Consider the following 20,024-nt stretch of genomic DNA (forward strand, 5'->3'; position numbering starts at 1 on the left):
TTATATTTTTTATTTTGTTGTTTTGCAAATGTACTCAGCCGTGAAATCATGCAAGACTAAATCGCCATATTTTGGCAAATATGTTTTCGTAAATGGACAGCCCGGTAAAAACGAGCGAATAGATGAGAAAAGTGAACATGCAGCTTATAAGGAGACAGCGCCGAACAGTCACCCCACGTGTTACATGAAGTGCTCACTGACCCGCCCACAGCAAGCCGAGATCACACGTCTCGTCAGTCAGGTTGCCATAGCAGCGTTACTGCTGTGCATTATATCGGTCACTGCGAAGTCAGCGTTATTATACAAAACATGCAGCAGCCTAATGTTGCTAATTCTTTCATTTGTGCTTTTTGAACAGTTTCCTCCGGCAGAAATAATTGCCTTTCCCTCTCAGAGCTCGATATGACGTTGACCTCTCGCCCTCTTTGGAGAGACGCCTTCCCGGGGCTTACACTGCCCTGCTCAGCTCTGTCATTGGCTTTCCCCGGATCACCGAGTCCAAACCGCAGCGCTTCTTATTGGTTGAGCCGCATGTCGTCTTAGTTACGAGTGTGTTCAAACATTCTTCTTAGCACTTCTGAAGAGAAAGTAAGTGACAGACAACTGAAGAGAGGGACCCAAAACCAGAAAATATTGAAACCAGGTAGGTATTTTGCATGTTTTTGCATTTTCAATATTCTCTCGTGTTCCCTGGTTTGCTGTGGGCATGCAGTCAAAGAAGTAATACACTCTGCAAGAAGTTCAATTAAATAATTTAAAAGAAGGAAATGTAAGAAATAATTTAACTGAAGGCTTAAAAAATGTATCCGCACGAAAACGATTTTAGGGAAAGGACACAACAGACATAAAACTTGTTTTTTTATATGACTATTGATAATGCAGTGCTGCCCTTTCTAAGGTTTCTAAGTGCTATAATTAACATGGCTTTATCACCCGATGTATTGGTACCCAGTGTACCATCCTCAGAAGAGTGGTCTGTCTAGCCTGGATAGGAAATCATATCTGCATATCAGAGTATGCTTCATCTGTAAGTTTTGAATTCGCTGAGTGGAGCCATCATGTTGACTACATGGTGAAGCAGTCCATGGCTGGTACTGTCACAAGACCTTGCTAGGCAGCTGCTTAGGGAGTCCACCACCTACGAAGGTATACAACCCCAGGGCCTCCAATAACCATGAAATATGGCTTCTTTGAGGACACTGAAGGCAGCAAATCATCACTTTGTCTTGGGTACCCAAAGTCCATGCACCGGTTCTGACGGCGACTCTGCAGCGCTTGGTGCATCAGTGCAGGTTTAAGCGCTACATAAATATACAACACAACTCTAATATCACTAACGAGACTTCCAATTGACTAGTTACAATATGTTACTCCTATATTCTGCTGCTGACCTCCTACAGAGGACATACCAGGGAATCCACAAGGAGCCCATAAGTACATACAACAGAAGCGAGCTCCTAGCAGCGTCAGGGCAAAGTCATTCACCAAAACAAATACCATCCAACACCGCTTCATAACCTATATGAGTTAAGGAAAGGAAATAACAAGAATCGGGAGTAAAAAACATGTTACACCTTTCATTACTGCTTACAAAAACTAGTATGGAAAAAAGCTTTGCAATTTACTGACATATGCAAACCTTAAATAGACAATGCAGTTAATAAAAAATAAGAATAGACATGCATGACAAACACTGATCATATAACAAAAGACCTGTAACAAAGTGAATTTAAAGCCAATATAAATATAAATATTCACAAAAACTACATGAAATAGTCATAAAGAGTTGACGTTTCGGTTCTCTCTTTCGTGTCATCAGGACCCTCCTCAGGACATGTGTGAGCTCCTAATCATTTATTGCTCAAAGCTCATTGAAACGGTTGATTTTCATCAAGGAAAAGTAAATCGTAGCTGCATATCTGAAGCCCATGTTAATAACATCTTAACGGAGCATCTGCAGAGGTTGGATATTTTAGATCCATCCCAGAATGGGTTTCGTGCTGGTCACAGCACTGAGACGGCCCTGCTTTCAATGACAGAATACCTGCGGACGGTGGTGGATTCTGGTCAAACTGCGGCACTGGTGCTACTTGACCTCAGTGCCACGTTTGACACAGTCTCCCACCCGATATTGCTGCAACGGTTGGGAGACGCAGGTGTCTCCGGCCTGGCGTTCGATTGGTTTCGATCCTTCTTGGATAATCGCTCTTTTAGGGTTGCTATCACGCCTTTTGAATCAAAGCCTTACCCTCTGGAACTAGGAGTGCCTCAGGGCTCTGCTCTGAGTCCCACACTTTTCAATCTCTATGTGCAGCCGCTGGCTGCTGTCGCCAAACTCTGGGGTATGACCGTTGTTTCTTATGCGGACGACACGCAGCTGGCGGTTGCTCTTAGTGGGAACTCTGACCTTGATGCACTGAGGTTCCGTAATGGTCTCCTAGCGGTTGCTGGCTGGATGACAGCCAACTGTCTTCAGCTCAACGCTAAGAAGACAGAGGTTTTGATTGTTGGCAAGCAGAGTAGCCTTTGGGGCGATAATTGGTGGCCCCCTGAGTTAGGTGTTGCCCCAATCCCGACTCTAGAGGTCAAAAACCTAGGTGTCTGGCTGGATTCAACCCTTTCCTTTTCTGGTCACACCAAGAGAGTAGCAGCGACTTGTTTTGGGATCCTACGTGGGCTGAGGCCCGTACTAAATTTTTTTGATGCCCCCACTAGGCAGTTGGTCATTCAGGCAACCATCTTGTCCCGACTCGATTATGCTAGTTCCCTTTTGTTAGGGGCTAATCAAGCGGAAATTTCCCGGCTGCAACGTGCACAGAATGCTGCTGCCAGGGCCTTGGTGGGTCTACCAAGATTCTGTTCCGCAAAAGCCACAATTCGTGCACTTCATTGGTCACCGATTAGGCAAAGGATTGACTTCAAGACCCTATGTCTTTCTTTTAAAATCTTGAAAATGTCCTCCCCTCGGATCCTTGAGAACCTTCTTATTCCTTACATTCCGTCGCGCTCCCTAAGGTCATTGGGGCAAAACTTGGTTGTTATCCCTCGTTTTAAGCTCTGTAGAGTTGGTGGACGATCTTTCCGTGTTTTGGCCGCAAAACTCTGGAATTCTCTCCCTTGCCATATTCCTGCTTTCAATGATGTACTTAAGTTTAGGAAGGCGATTAAAACCTTTCTATTTCCCTCTGAATACTAGTTTTCGTTCTGCTGCTTCTTTCTGTTGCTTTATGTAGTGTTGTATTTGCCTCTCCCTATCTGAAGCGCCGGGACGCCCCTTTGCTGGGGTAGCTGTGCGCTATAGAAGTTTGCGTAACATAACATAACATAACATAACATTGATCCAAACAGTTCTAATCACCATAGACTTTAACCAGCCGAATTCTTAAGGCATGCAAGCTTGCTTATACAGGCGCCCTCTATTAGCATTGCTGATGAGAGGAACACGAACGCTACCTCATCATGAGGTAAACACTCTAGTTATTTTTCCAAGATTGACAGCTCACTTTTGTCCAAGTGGTATTTTGCCGTAGGCAAGGCCTACAGTTAGATGGTGGAGTTTTGTTTGTGAATGGGAGACTCTCTCAAAGTGCTCTAACTCCTCTATGTGTGGGGTTTCATTTGGATTGTATTTGATAGAACGGGAAGAGATGCTAGTGGACACTGATTCCTGAAAAAGACTCACGGTCAATCCCTGACTGTAAAAGTTTGCTTTATTTGAGGTAGAACAGGACCTTCCAGAACATAATATGCATCTGTGTCTCATTTAGCCAATTGAGTTTGCTCCTAAATCAATATATCCAAATTGTAACTACCTCCTACTCCCTAATCATCTTCCCATTGAGACTGCACAGGTTCCTTCAAACTCTGGCTATTGAATCTACTAAATGCTGCTCCTGTTTTCTTTGACACTTATTTTCGTCTTGCATCGCACCATTCTTTAGATCCTGGAATGGCTTGGAGGAAGACTGCATTTCCACGTGCGGCAGTTTTTTTCTGAAGGGTGTACCCTCCAATCGGATAATGGGTACAAGGCTCATCCCCAGGACATCCCCAAGAGCTCCGGACACCTAGGTATGGGTGTGCCTAATCCCACCATTGCTCCATTAGCTCCCTCTCCCTCTCCCTGGCCAGTTCACACCCGGTACCCATCTCTTCTTCCCCATCACCCTTCCCACCCTCTTGTCTTTCTGGCCTTCCTGTCTTCCGTTTTCTACTTCCTACCAATGCTATCCATCTTACCACCCTCCTTATGGTTCAAAGCCCCTTCTATATGCCACCGACACTCTATTGCCTTTTGCTCCCTCACCAATCAGATATGGATTATGGATATGGAATGAAATAACCCAACCCCCATCAAACAGGCTGTACTAGTGGGAGGCATAGAGTGGCTCATAGACCAGTCGTCTATATGTATGATTATCAGTACACACAATAGCCTCACATACTTAATTGATACATATCTTCTCAGTCAAGCAGTTTCCTAGGAGGCAAATTACTAATCTGCACTTGAGGAAGCACAGTGGGATTTCTGAGTATAAATCTGCTTAGGACCACTAATCTACTCACTAATGTATTCATTGTTTAGGGAATGCTTTAAAGGGGCCATCCTGTAAAGTGAAAAGAACAGATCTCTTTACCCAGTTCTGCATCTGTAACAATCACAAAGAATAAACATTCTAGAATGTTCCTTTGATGTCACCTTGTGCTTCGGAAGTGAGAAATATTGTGACATCATTCCCCAGATGGCTCCTTTAACCCATTACTGCTGTCACTCAACTATATCGCACGATATAGTAAAGCTTTGTGCAATCTCATATTTTTCACCAGGGAAAAATAGCGAATCGGGGCAGCTAGAGACAAAAATACACCTTGGTACTGGCTGCTGTTTTACAATCAAAGCGCTCAATGAAGGGCTGCTTCCAGGCTATATGTTTAGCCATAATACTAATTCCTATTTGTAAAACGCAAACAGATCACCCCTAGTGGTCTCAAGGCGCTGGGGGCCATCGGAGAGATTAAGTGAGCTATTGTCCAAACAGTGTCGTAACGAAACTTGAGGGGGCCCCCCTGCAAAGTACATGGAGGCCCCCCCCCCATTCTCCGTGACAGACATGGGCTCTCAGGCCAGCGACCCGCCATACTGCAGGGGCTGCGGGGCTATTGTTACCCCACTGTTACCAATACAGCCGTTACAAGTAAACGTGGATAGTGGAGTTAATATTTGGGTATACTCTGCCAGCAGTCTATCATAGGTGTTAGTCTATCCACTACAGGGTCCCTGCCATCAGTACGCAGGGGAAGTTTGCCCAGTTTTAGGTGGGTTTCCTGATTCAGACTCATGTCATGATATACAACATCGGGCTCACTCATCGTTTAGTTTACCAAAAGTGCATCCACTGCTCCCTTCCCTTTCACACCTCCTTCCTCCCTCTTGCTTTCTATTATTTCCTTCCCATTATTTCTGAGCATCCTATCTTTTCTTAATTCTCATCCCTGCCTTTTTGTTTCTATTCTCTGTCACTTTTATCTCCAACTTTTTCTCTCCCATCCCATCAAAATCATTCCACTATTCTTTCCTAACTCCTGTGCAGTATTTCACTCTCTGTCTTGGCTCTTTTTATGCTCTCTGCTTTGTATTTCCGTCATCCATTTTCTCACCCTCTCCATTCCCTACCTCTCGTTTCTCATTTCCTCTATTATACCCCACCCTCTCTCCCTTATTAGCTTTCCAGCTGACCTTGTCCCTAAAGCCCCTCGTGATTTCTTTCCTTAATACTTTGTCGCTGGGTCCCTTCCAGTGCATTCTTATCTATCACTATGCTCTTCATCAATCCTGAACAGACCTTATTGCCCTTCTTCCTCATACTCTCCGAGAACCCCTAGCCTCAAAGGTTGTATTTATTTACTCCAGAGTCTTCACTGGTGTCTCTAGCGAGGTCAGATGGTGCCAGTTCCACAGTGCTATTTGTCCTGGCTTCTGTAGTGCCCACCACCACAGCTGCTCGACGTATTGGGTGATAACACAGAAAAAAGGACACAGCAACTTGCCACACACTTTAAATTGTCAAACTACCTTTTGTAGCAAATCAGTGATGTTTGATTAAAATGTTTCAATCTCTCTCTCTCTCACTCTATATCTACATACACACGCACACACACTCACACACATACAAAAAGGCCACAGATGGAGGAGAGGATTTTGCTGGAGTGGTGGACACATCCTTACCTCTGACCCACTACAAGCACTTTCTGTTTTGGACCATGTATAATAGCCTTATTCAACCCCCGTCACTTCCCTTATCACACATTCTGCATTCTTATTGTTTTCTGTACAGTGACATAGAAATATTGTTGTGGACTCTTATGCAAACAAAAAAATGCTCCCAGCAGGTCAATACCTCTTATACAGAGTCATCAACCTTGGCACACCTCCCAAAACGCCCCAGGCATATTCCCACATAGGAAAAGGTAAAAAAGAGTATAATGCATGAGGTGCATCATTTAGGTCAACACATGGGCTTAAAGAGGATGTACACTTTTCTTGTGGTCAGTGTACGTGTATCAACATTTTCCATCAGCCGTGACATTAGTAAACCTGGTCTTGGAATCTCTCCCTGCTGCTTTTTAATTTTGCTAATTCATTGGTGTCCACACTATGATAATAAATTGTAAAGACCAGGCAGGGCTATGGTTGTTGACACATGCAGCTGTTTGTTACCATTCTTGGACAGATGTATTTAAACAATCCTTTGTTGTATTTCCTGGATGCCTACATCTCGCTCTTGCTTCTTTTTCAACTTCCACAACACTACCTCACAAAGCCATGTACTGATAAGCACCACTATCGATCAAGGACAAAATCACCCCAAAAAATAAGCTGTATTCCAACCACACACCGTCTTCCCAATAACTTACTTTCAAATACTCCGCAGAGGGATGATCCATTTAATGTTTGACAACAGCCCTTGAAACAGACTTCCCGTAGAGCATCACAACCCATCCAACCTGCCACTGTTCAGAGAACAACTCCAGGATCTCCTGCCAAGACCCTACCTCCCAACATGTGATGCCACTAGTCAAGACTCACTAGTTTCCCCAACTCCTGGTTTATTGATATTCAGTCCAAAACTAAGACCAACCTCTTTCTCCAATCTACTGTCTTGCAGAAACAATCCAACGTGTCTTCCCCAAATTTCTTTAAATCGATAAAGACAAAGAGAGCCAGCCACAAACATAATCTTTCACACTGTGCAGCTTTCTCTTCCAGGGTGTCAGAGAGACTGACAGACAGCCACACGTTCACTGTAGAGTGAGTCTCAGAACTTCTCTTGTCAGTTGACAGAGACAAGCCTTTCCATCGAGTGCAATGGCTTTTTTCTGTGAGAAATACTGGAGAAGGCGGGTCTCGGTACACAATTCAAAACATGGGAATTGTGCACCTATTCCAGCCCCGCAGCTCGGAGGCTGAGCTGGACTTTCACTTCATCCAAAAGAAATGGACTGATATCCTCCACAAAATGCACACCTCCTCATTCTGTGCCTCGGGAAAAGAAGCAATGCTTAAGTTTACACACGATTGGTACTACACCCTAGCCAAAAGGTGAAATAGAAACTCAACAGTCCTAATGGCTGTTAACGCAACTTGGGCCACCCAGACACACTGACTCATCTCCTCTGGCTCTGTCCCAAACTCAAACACTACTGGTAGGCCGTCTGAAAGATATTAAGGAAATATTTGCAACAGATATACCCTGTTTTTCTATCTATGTCCTACTGAGACTCCTCAATGCTCTAACGACTGGAAGACAATGATAATGGCTTTGACTTTGTGTGGGGCTAAACATGTCATCAAAGCCAAATGGGCACAGGTATATTGTCGTCTCACTTTGGCTGCATAATCTGTGGAACCTCACAGGGATGGAAAAGCTTACTGCTTCCCTGCAGAACAAGCTGCTACACTTTGAAAAAATGAGGGTCTCATGCATCCAATCTCTGGCACAGGACTTTTGGTAACTTACTAGTCCTCTTTATTTATGAATACAGCAGCTTACAGGACGAGGGGGCATGCCTGGTCAGCAAGACAAAGACTGACCGCAGTGGGTATGACACACTAAAAGACCCTGCCTGCTGACAATGAATATGTTGATAAAGAGCTAATTCTGGTGAGAAAGGTGATGCTTCCTCTGTGACAACCCCTTATATTTTATCCCTCCTCTCCTGCCTTGCCCAGTCACCCCCTGGTATCCTCCCTTCCTCGCCATCTATCTCCTTCTTCTGTTCTCCCACTGTTATGTCCCACTGTTCGACCTAATCGACCTTTGGAAGAGTATTTGTTCCTGGATAAATAAATAAAAAGATCTGAACCATAAAACATCAATGGGTCAGCAACATATTTAAATTCTCACATTGTTAATATAATATTCCATCAACATAATGTTTCTCAGATTAGTGATCTTAGATTTTCGCTGTTACTCTCAAACATTGTACTTATTTCACTCTCCTTTGGTCTGCAGAACTCTCTGATAACCCTCTTCACCTCAAGGCACCTCTTAAAATAACGTGTTTCTTTGTTCTGTATTTCTAAAGTCTCAAAGTTGTTACTGTATACATTTACCAACCTCAAAAAGATGAAACTATGACTTGGCCTAGTTGAGATTCAAGTTCATGAACAGATCACAAAACATGTCTTGCCTTTTGATCTCACTGTATCTTCTCTCTCACTTTCTCCCTTTCTCAAAGTCTACTTCTTCTCTTCTTAGTTCTCTCACCCTTCATCTCAATTTCTCTCTCTCTCTCTGCCTCACTTAATCTCATTCTTTCCATTTATCTCCTTCACATTAGCTTGCTTCCCCCTGTTGTCCGTGCCTTCTCCCTTCCCTCCACCCTCCCATTGTCTGTGCGTTCTCCCCCCTCCCTCACGTTGTCCGTGCCTTCTCGCCCGCCCTCCCTCCCTTTGTCTGTGATGCCTACCATTTGCAATGCAATAGGTCTTGCGTAAATGCAAGACCTTTTGCATTGCAAATGCTTGTTTAAGCAGGGCATTAGATTGGCAATTGCCCCGGTTCTTTCCTTTCCTCCCCCATCGGCGGTGGCACCATGACTTTCATTAGAAAAGATTTCCAGCGTACACTGCATGTTGTGTACTTGCGACTGATACCATGTAGCTGACCTGATGATCTTCTGCTCTACCACACAAGAAATAAAACAATCTTGAAGGAGCGAGAGGTACACTTCACCCCCATCCTGGTGCAAGGCTTCAGCTGCGACTCGTCGTGGTCAGAAAGCGTTTTTCGAATCTCCCCTGCTCTTCTCCTTTTAAGGTTCATCAACTAGAAACGTAGCCAGGGGAGGGGGTTACACTCTTCACACAAAAGGAATCACGTGTTGTGTAAAACATTTGCACAGTGTCACAGGGTTAATTCAAGTGGCATGGTGTTGGGCATACAACGCTAATAGACATCGGCCAATCGAGAAGGCACAGGACATTGAAGGAGACGAGCACGAGAAACTGGCTGGTGCAGTACACATGACAAGCAGGTCACTACTACACGCTATACATGCCAATGTGGAACTCTTTGAGCACAGAACATACAACACACTAGGAGACGTGGATATGCCAAGGTGAAATCCTTCGAACACAGAGCTCACTTAGACAGTGGAGACTTGTGTGCCAATGTGAAGCTATTTGGGCAGTCCTTCACATACCAGAAGACAAGTGCACATCAATGTGAAACAATCTGGGCACAGGACGTACTGCACACACAAGGCGACATACATGTTAACAAGAAACACATTGTTGGGGATGTGCATGACAATGAAAAACTATTTGGGCACAGTAGAATTAGAAGGCACGTGTGCATGTCATTGTGAAGCTATCTAGGCACAGTTCATTTTACACCTGGGTGGGTCCTACACCTATCCCAGTCTCCGAGCTTAAAAACCTCGGAGTATGGTTGGATCCCTCCCTTACGTTTGCATGTCACACTAAACGTACGGCGGCCTGTTGCTTCGGCATCCTACGAGGCCTTCGCCCAGTGCTTAAGTTTTTTGATGCCGCCACCCGGCAACTCGTGATCCAAGCCACTGTCATCTCTAGGCTGGATTACGCGAGTTCTTTATTCGCTGGCTTAAACCAAGCAGAAATTGGTCGTTTGCAGCGGATTCAGAATGCCGCTGCGAGAGCGGTAGTAGGACTACCTAGATCTTGTCCTACCTCTAGCACCCTGCGATCGTTGCATTGGCTACCGGTGGCTCAGCGGATCCAATTTAAGGTCCTCTGTGTCGCCTACAAAATACTTAAGGGATCCCCGGCCAGGATCCTATCCAAGCTTCTGGTTCATTACACCCCTGCTCGATCTTTAAGATCCGCTGATTTGGAACTCGCGGTTGTCCCCCGTGTTAAGCGCAGCAGAGCCGGCGGACGTTCTTTTCAAGTCCGCGCTGCTATGTTGTGGAACTCTCTCCCCCCGGCGATTCGTGCCTCTAGGGACTTGCTCTCCTTCCGCCGAGCTGTGAAAACTTTCCTGTTCCCTTAGTCCACTTCCACTACTGTTTTTATTTGTTGTGTTGTGCTGCTACCTTGTCGCGGCGCCAGGACGCTCCTTCGCTGGAGCAGCTGTGCGCCTAATAAAAGTGCATAACATAACATAACATAACCTGCTAGAAGACATGTGCATGGCAATGAGAAAGGTTCTGGGAAAAGTACACACTTCCCATCTGAGAACAAGTGCATGCAAATGAGAAACTATCTGGGTACAGAACATACAGAGTTTACCTATGTGTATGCCAATGAAAAAGTATGTTGTTGCAATACATACAACACTTGGAGACAGCTTCTTGTCAACATGGTACTATCTGGGCACAGTACACATTATACTCAGTAGGAAAGACGTGTATGCCCATGTAAATCTATATGCGCACAGCACACTCAGTGCCTTGTGTTTCAATGCAAAACTATCTGGGTAAAACACCCAGTGCCTTGTGTGTGAATACAGTGCTGTGTGTGTGAAAGTAAAACTATCTGGGCACAACACACAGTGCCTTGTGTGTGAATACAGTGCCTTGTGTGTGAAATTAAATCTATCTGGGCACAACACACACAGTGCCTTGTGTGTGAATGTAAAACATTCAGCTCACCGTACGCAGAGCACTCACCAGGAAAGCTGTGTGTGTCAATGTAACATTTTCTTGTCACAGATCATACAGATTTCTCTAGAGAAGACATGTGAATGTAAAACTGTCTAGACACAGGACATTCCGAGCTCTCTAGGAAAGATGGGTATGGCCATGTAAACATATCTGAGTGCAGTGCATATAGGGCTGTGTGAGTTAATGTAAACCTATCCAGACTCGGTATACACAGCGATCACTGGGAAAGGTGTGTGTGCCAATGTAAAACTATTTGTGTACAGTGAGTGAGTACATGGTTCACTGGGGATGACGTGTGCACGCCGTGCATACAGTGTTGTGTGTGTCAATACAAAAATATCCTGGGGTAGTACATGCAGTGCTCGCTAGTGAGCAAGCATGCAAATGACAAATATTTGTGCAAAGTACAACACAAACTAGAAAAAGCATTTGCAATGCAATAGGTCTCGTATTTTCGCAACTTTGACCTATTGGTATTGTAAATGACAATGCCTTTAATTTATCTGTTGTTTTTAAACAAATAAATAAAATGCATTGTCATTTACAATGCCAATAGCTAAAAATCTCACAATTGCAAAACCTATTGCATTGCAAATGCTTGTTTTTCTACTTGTCCCTCCAGTTTCTTTCTCTCCAGCGAGTGGAAACAGAGAGGTTGGTGCAGGGCAGATAAGAGGGAAAACACTGATCTGAGGAGCTAACAAGTAAAATGAATGCAGTCATCATAGGCAAGATGCCCCCCCTCGCTCCTGAACCCTGGTGCCACTGCACTGGCTGCACCACTGATAGGCCCCTGATTGTGTACCTTCCAATGAGTCTGATCAGAGTCTGTTCCTGGGGTAAGCTGCAAACCTTCTGCTTCCCTATTCAGCTTGTCCCTTCTCAGAGGCTGTGCCCTGTGGGGAATGCTCTCTCTGGGGGCCCCACCCCCATACTTTTTCCGGGCCTGGTTCTGACTGAAGAGAAACAATGTAACTTGTTACTTTGTTTGTCTTCAGCCCTGGGTCACGGGAAGAACTCAGAGCAAGCTGCACACTGCAGCTGCTTTAAAGAAAACCTCTCGAAGATCTCTAAAGATGAGCTGAGGGGGCCCCCCTTCATGTACTGAAGACTGCCCCCCCCCCCCACTGTGGGGGCTGCCGGGGTGTTTGTTACACCCCTCTGTCCAGAATCATATGATGCTAAACTGAACTGCCGCCAGCGCCGGGGATTGAACCGCGAGCCCTGCGCTCTGGAATCAGCCACTCTGGCCTGTCCCTTTGAGAGATGGAACTGGAAAGGAGGCATGCTAATAGACTCTATTGGCAAATCCCAAAGCTTTATGTCTCAAGAGGTGATTCTGTGCTTTTTCTAACCAGAAGTACCTTGACCAAACACCAATGTACCATGACAGGTTCTTCATTTGCCCTTCGTCAAGTGCCCAAGCTCGCTACGTGGCCCAATAGACTCAAGGGTCAGTAAGGGCAGGAGGCCTCTTCTTAAATCTGTTGATTTCCTTAATAGTTGCATTTTCTACCATTTCATATTCTGCAAGCCTACAGAAGGCTACATATGTACTCGTGGATTGCTGGCAATCGCCCAGACTCCTGATGCCTTTTCTTAATCTCCTCCTGGGGTGTTTCATTGGAATTCAGATTTTCACTAGTTTAATGATTTTACATACTCTTCTTCCCATCTCTAGGGTCCCTCCTGAGAACTTACACAGATGGTTAAATCATCAAATGTCTAACCACCTTAATAAGCCTTAGCCATAAGGCAGACCAAATTCAAGACAAACATTATCCCATCTGACCAACACCTGTCTATAGTTAAAGTGAAAAACATTGACATGATTCAAACCAAAATTGAAATGATATGTTATTGCTTGTACAGTCTCATCTTTTAAAATAGTAATTGCAATCTCCTAACTAATTTCTTATAGACATTATAACCCAAAGTCTGAGAAGTTATGAATACTTTACGAGGTGAACTATCAGGTATAGACCTCCTAACCGTGCACTCCTGTTAGAGGCATGCAGCTGACAGAAAGGAACAGAGACGCATGATCCGGAGAAGAAAATTCATGTAAGGGAGGCTAGTGAAATGCATTGACATGCCACCCCAAGATCTGTGGAGACCACAGAAGAAGCCTGAGGGGTTCAGGCGCATGACATGGCTACCTGCTTCTTCTGGCTTCCATGAGGGTCTTGACGCATCATCAATGGAGGACCCAAAGATGGAATTCTTTTGGGTGTTTTGAAAACTGCCTGTGGGGCCTCATCGAGGACAGTGAACTGATGGACCCACCAGTGCAGACGTTATTTTCTTTTATGTCTGCATATACTTGCCCTGCATAGGCGCGTCTGACTCTTTAGACATCAGACCTTGTGGCCATGCTCAGTTTTGCTTTCTGAACACTATTGACAACACGTGTTCTTGGCTGGAGTATTGGAGGTGGAATTTTGTAGGAATCATTTGCAAAGTAAAAGAGGCTGAGACTGGGTATAAGGAAGTGCTGCAGCTGGTCTCAGTCAATAGAATAAGAAGAAACTTACGTTTGCGGTAGAGGGATTATTTTATGGAGATAACATCCCAACTTTTTGTAAAAGGAATCATCAGTTTCTTAAACTAGAAGTAGCAATTTCCATATTATGTTTTTATGTTATTTATGTTTTATTTTTTGGGAGTTTGAAGTAAGTTTCTTCCCCTTCTCTTTCGAACAGTGGTCCAGGTACTTAGCTGAAGGGAGATTTTTGCGCACCACCGGATAATTGGTGTGGTCTAAATGATAATTATATTGGAGTGGTGCTACTAGGAACAGGGGTGACCTGTACAACCCCTTAAACAATGTAATGTGCAAAGCACCTACATGTAATTTAGTGAGAAAAGAAACCTGTGCACACACAAAAAATACACAATTATAATAAATTCTTTGGTCTTAATTTCACAACAAAACTGAGGGAAAGTTGGTGAATGCAGCAATATTGTTTATTGCGCCAGCCGACACGTGTTTCATTGGAGTGGAATGCACCCCAAATCTTCAGGGCTGGAAAAAACAACAAAATATAATACTTTTACTGGTGGTGTAGGGTACCACTACCAATACAGATATATGTACTGTAAAACATGGATTATTGACGCTAAGAAGGCTCAGAACATTCATTAATCACCAGACACAGGACGACGAACGAGTCTAAGTGAGTGAAAAGGAGAAAGGGGCAGTGCATGAAGAAAAAATGTTATTGGCACACAAATGACATTTAATGCCAAACAATCTATTTCTTAGTCACTACTGGACCTAATATCAATTTACATGTCCGTGATCCAGTCACAAGAAAAAGTCATAAGAGGAGTGGTGAAAACCGTGAGTGAGCCTAAAGGTTGGGTGAAACTTTCTTTAAAATATTGTTTATTCATCAAACATTTAGTTAGTCCAACATAAAATTCATATATAACATTACAATTGTGTTCACCCAGTGCACACCCGCGTAATACGATAAAGGTATGTGAGAAAAGAGATGTAAAAAAAGGATAAAAGATTTGATGACTAGGTAAATAATATCCAGTCAAGGCGGTGTTACAAATTTGTGCATAGGGAATGACAAAAGACATACCCAAATCCAAATGGCACGAAAGAATAATCCCTGTAGATAATGGGAAATCAAATAATACAGAGATCAGGAGACTGCCCAATTAATGGTCCAGAGGTAACCAAAAGACACGCTAATTCAAAAGAGGCGCAAACACGACTTACCCCACGACTGGTGATAATTCCAACCCAGTCTGGGTGCAAGGATCTTCAAATCAGGTGCTCCAGTAGAGTGTCAAACAACTACAGAAGATAAATTAATATCAAGGTCGGCCTAGTTACTTAAAAAGTCCTAAAGAGGTAACAAATGAATATAAAAATAGAGGCATAATGCGCTCAAAGTTGACTGAAATGGCCTAAGGAATTACGCTGGGCCTACAACGACTAAATTGAGATAATACCAGTGAAAGGGAGAAATTCCACCCGTTAATGTAAAGGGCCATCCTGTCCCTTAACGATATTTGAGTCCATATAGTAACAGCTCCGCAAGATAATATTATTGGATCTAGTCTTGTATCTCTAAAATATAAATCTATGCCAAGAACCCATAATATCTGCCTGCTCCGGAACGCCCCCCCTGCGCCAGAACGCCCACATGAAACCTTACGCAGGTTTCATGTGGCGCAGGGCTTTACAACGTGACATATCTCCCTAGATGCGTCACGTTGTAAATACCTGGCAGCATGGCGCTGGCTTTACACTGCCGCTGCGTCACAGCAGTGACACACAGTGACGCAAAAGTGGTGTACGGGGCTTGTAAATCTGCTCCTAAGATTTTAGTGGTATTCAAGCTGATACAAAAACATCATAGCAAGTAATTAGTAAAATGTAGCAGTGCATGTCAAGGCACACAGGAATGTTAGCATTCCCAATGTAAACATACATGTATTAAGGCATGTATATAGGTAGATTCACTTTCTCAAGTGTCAGCTGACACTTGTGAGGATATATTGTGAGTTTGTGGGAAAACTATGTCAGAGCATAAACATAAGAAAAGTTCAAAGACTCAGAAAACCATGGGTAGACCAAAAACTGGCATCTATGAAAGACTGGCATAAAAGCTTTACGCACCCCTAGTCTACCTCTGCCAGTTCCTTTGTTTTGAGTTGGAATTGGGCGTGAACATCTGCACGATGGGCTGGGTTTGGGCACTTCATGAGGACGTATCGTCTATTTTCAGTGTCTAGATCTCTTATGTTTTGTAATGCTTTCAGTTGTAATGGTGCTATTCATGACCTTCAGGAATTCCTTGCTCCTTTTGTAAGACCCAGTTGCTTGTTGTTTACCAGGTACGTTATAATGTGTTTTGCTATGTTATGTTACTTGACAGTCAGTCAAAGAAACTTTATTCGGTTATTTAAAACCATAAAAGCAAGACATAGTATACAAAACAAGTTTAAAATTCAATTAAACTTATATAAAAAAGACATTACTACACTTTCATAAAAAGCACAAAGAACCGAATATTATTAAAAATAGATGACTGTAAGAGCAAATTTACATGGTGTCCAACAAAAGTTATGCAAGTGTCAAAATTTGGTTGTTAGAAATAGCAGCCATTCTTAGTTTATTTTGTCTGGCAGCTGCTGCCAGAAAACAAGCTACCCCATATGTTGTCTGTACCGAGTTCAGCATCTGTAAATATAATAATGCTGGCCGTACCTGGACAAAGTTCAATTTTTTCAGAATAGGTACCAGGAATTTTTTGCGAGCCACCAAATAATGTTCACAAAGCATAACTAAGTGGAGGGTGTCCTGTATGGAAAAACAGTCGCAGGTACAGAGGGGTAAGTTCTCTGGTAAGCCCCACTTTGATTGTGAGCCAAGCACAAGGTGTATTAGATTGAACCTGAACCTTATGAGTAAAAAGCGATGGTAAGGCTTAGTAACATATTTCAAGTAAGGTTCCATGGCTAAAGTTGAGGAGAGTTGAAAAAGTGATCGTACCATTGGTTTACCTAATTCAACCGTTTCCCTTTCAGCCTCCAACAGGTTTTGGAGATGCAGCTTGACCCACTTTACATCCTCTTTTTTTAAATTGTGGGGTAAAGAGTACATTTCTGGACGCCCAAGTCTCGCGCATGCCGCTCTAACATACGCCAGCCACGGGATGTTATTGGCTTTATCCAGAGACAGACAATCTTTGAGGATGCAATGATTTAAACTGATTTCCTCGTTTGTCCACGTTTTAACCCAATATATCACTGGGGCCATTTTTAAGAGGTCAGTAACGTGACCCAAGCCTAATTCGTTATGAATTGTGTGTATAGGGGAAGATTTAGGTAGTGATAATAAGGCTCGCAAAAAATTATTTTCTGCGATCTGAATGCCTGGGCATGAAACATAGCCCCATATGGCAGCCCCATAAGAGGCAATTGCCAAACATTTAGCTTTATAGATGCGGGTCATAGCTTCCATAGGTTTTGATCCCAGTTTTTTAGAGAAGTGCAGGAGGGCTGTAATGGATCTAATGTTACTTGACAGTTATGTGCCGTGCTGCTACCACATTGTGGTTGCAGTCCGAATCATACATCCCTTATCCAAATGGATTGCCCGCATCTCTTGTCTAATCACATCTAAGCTGCAACTTATGAGTGATGGGGAGCCTGTGTGATTGAAGCTAGATCGGAGGAATACTATGTCAGGAGTGAGACTCCTAGGCCTGCTCAGATTGGGATGGATGGATGGGTGCTTGGACTTGTTTTTTGTTGAGATATTTTACGGCGGATCTTTCACTGCCTCCTCCAAATTGTTGGCACCTGATATAACATAATATATATATAATATATGTAGTTATACAGCGCACGTTCACCCGTCAATATCTTGGCGCTGAATAACAGATGTTTAATGTTACTCAACTACATGGTACTCATTTTATTGACCTCAGATGGATGAAAGGCTGAGTGGACCTGCTGGGATTTGAACCTGTGACCATGAGGTCTAACATAGGCCGCTGCAGTGGACGCATTAGTCCACTGAGCCACCAGACTCTGCTATAGAGTGATGACTTCTTCTATAAGTGTTTCCGGTGGAACAGTTGTGACCACTTTTATCTTATTTGCAGTGTCATGGGCCAGGCCTTGCCACCTTCCTGAATGCCTCTACAGTTAGCGTCCATGTCAGGTGATAACTTCTGACTTGCCGGAGACCTTGGCACAAAGGCAGTAACCTCGAGCTAGTGTCCTAGGTGCAGAGATAGTTCACTTTATAATAACCTGTCTGTGCTAGGTAAGTTACGTTTCTAAAAGATCTCAGAAAGGTTACTGAAAAGAACAGTATTTTCCAACTAAATCTCTAGCAGTGAAGATTTCCTAGCAAAAGACTATTTGCCAATGTAGAAGTCTGAATAAGAGCACCCAGTGAGCCAGTTAGGGTAAAGAGCCACAGGTCTCAGATATAGGGTGACCACACTCCTCCAGGTCATTATGGACAAAATTTCAAGTCCTGGAATTTCGGGTGATATCCCTGTGCATTTTGAGTGTTGTAGTCTTGTTTTGCTTCCATTAAATTCACACACCTGAAAAGTTCAGGACTGGAAGCAGTGTCTTTAATGCCCTGGAATAAGGTGGCCACCTTACTCAGATGTCTATTGACTTTCTGACTCTTCAGTCCTCTTATTGTACTTGAGAAGGCAGTTTATCAGTGCAGGATTTGTGTCAGTGGCTGCAGCTGGTTGGCAACGGCATTCGTTTATGAGGACTGGTCTTAGTTCTTCATCATCAGACTCTGACCTTGAGCAAGAGAGATAAAGGCACGAAAGGGAGAAAGCAGGAGGGAGGGAAAGATAGGAAAACAGTGACTATGGGAGAAAGTCGGAATGAGCAAGAAGCTGCACGCTTGGGATACAGTGACAGAGACTGTTGGGTGGTGGAAGAAAGAGGCATGAGGTGGACTCCACAAATTCAGCCTTGGTATTTGGCAAGTCCTACATATGACAGCATCCAACAGACTCAGATAATGTGCAACTCGGATCAAACATAGCAGCTTGTCTAAGTCTCAACCCTTCGTTCGTACTTCGCCAGTTTTCTGTCATATTGTGGTCAGTCCATCTATTACAGTTTCTTGTCTCACAAGTAATTACTTACATGTCTTGCTGTTAAACAAATCTATTACTATAGGTACACTTAGCTGTTACTTAAGCTCTGGTTTTGTTTTTTTTGTTTTTTTTTTCTTTTTTTTTGAAAACCTTTATTTCGTAGTATTGGCAAACAAATACGGGCCTACAACCATCCGGCCGGCCCCAACATCTTGCAGGTCAAAGCAGCAATTGAAACGGCGACTCGGTCACAAATGAGAACAAAGCATAATCATTCCAAAGTACACCAGGGACATAGGTAAGCCCGAGAAGCAGGATAAATAAAGGTTTACATTTTTAAATTTATAGTATAGCGTAAAAATTAGGAGTTGAGGAGGATCGAAGTCCATACAAAGTGTCCAAAACAGAAACGGGCGAGCGATGCCAACAGAGATCCAGCAAGCCGTAAGATTAATTCAAAATGGCGGCATACCAAGAACACAAAAGGATGTACATTCCCACAGCACGTCACCCGCCAGTCGCCACCCACCCCGCATCGATCCCACCCACCACCCAAAAGGAGGCAGAAATAAGAATAGAGAAAGGAAGAAAGGCCCATAGAAACAAAAAGGAATAAGGAAAACCCCTTCCCCCCACCCTACACGCATGCAGAGGCTACGGCCACCCCCCCCCAGCAGCGTGCCTGTCGCCCCGAAGAGACCCGAAATATAGAAATAAGAAAGAGAAAAGAAAAAGGGAATCGGTGAAGATCGGAGGAGGGCTAAACAGTTGGAAACAAAACCATAGACACATTTAACCCCAGCAGCCCCCCCCGGCCCCGTAACCCAAAGCAGAACCAACGACTAACTCCCCGGTCCAGGTAACACTATCCAATCAAAAACAGGCAGCAGGAGGCAAAAAAGGAGAAAAAACAGCATCAACCTTGTCCCCTTCGGTCGAGCACGACGACGAAGTACCATCGCAGCATAACCCTCGTGGATGGAAAAAACAGACAAAACGACAGCCACAATAGAGAGCTCTGTCCACCAAGGTCTGTCCACTTTAATGTCCCACAGTCGTCGGCTGAACAAAACAGGAACCCTCGAAGAGCGATCAGCCAAGACAAGAGCAATAAAGCCAGGATAGGGCAGAGAAACATGTCGGTAGTACACACAGGATTTGCTCGGCATAGCGTCCAAAAATCATCCCCCAGCCAGCACACCAGCACAGACAGCGCACTCCGTTGTAATCGAACCATGACAGGCAATATCACAGCTGGGTGCTCCAAGGCCT

The 20,024-nt window shown here is 43.9% G+C and overlaps 1 protein-coding gene across 2 annotated transcripts in view; it reads left to right on the forward strand.

Moving 5' to 3' along the window:
• Nucleotides 1-382: 382 nt before the first annotated feature.
• Nucleotides 383-20,024, forward strand: part of AKAP14 (A-kinase anchoring protein 14) — a 140,884-nt gene continuing 121,242 nt past the window's right edge. Inside the window, exons 1-2 of one of the 2 annotated variants that reach the window (XM_078685972.1) lie at nt 383-643; nt 3,942-4,071. The gene's annotated coding sequence lies outside the window, so the exon portion shown is untranslated. The remainder of the gene's footprint in view (nt 644-3,941; nt 4,072-20,024) is intronic. The other variant, XM_078685971.1, reaches the window with a different exon arrangement.

The sequence above is a fragment of the Lissotriton helveticus genome, chromosome 4_1 (genome assembly GCF_964261635.1).
Source record: "Lissotriton helveticus chromosome 4_1, aLisHel1.1, whole genome shotgun sequence".
In the NCBI taxonomy this organism is placed as follows: Eukaryota; Metazoa; Chordata; class Amphibia; order Caudata; family Salamandridae; genus Lissotriton; species Lissotriton helveticus.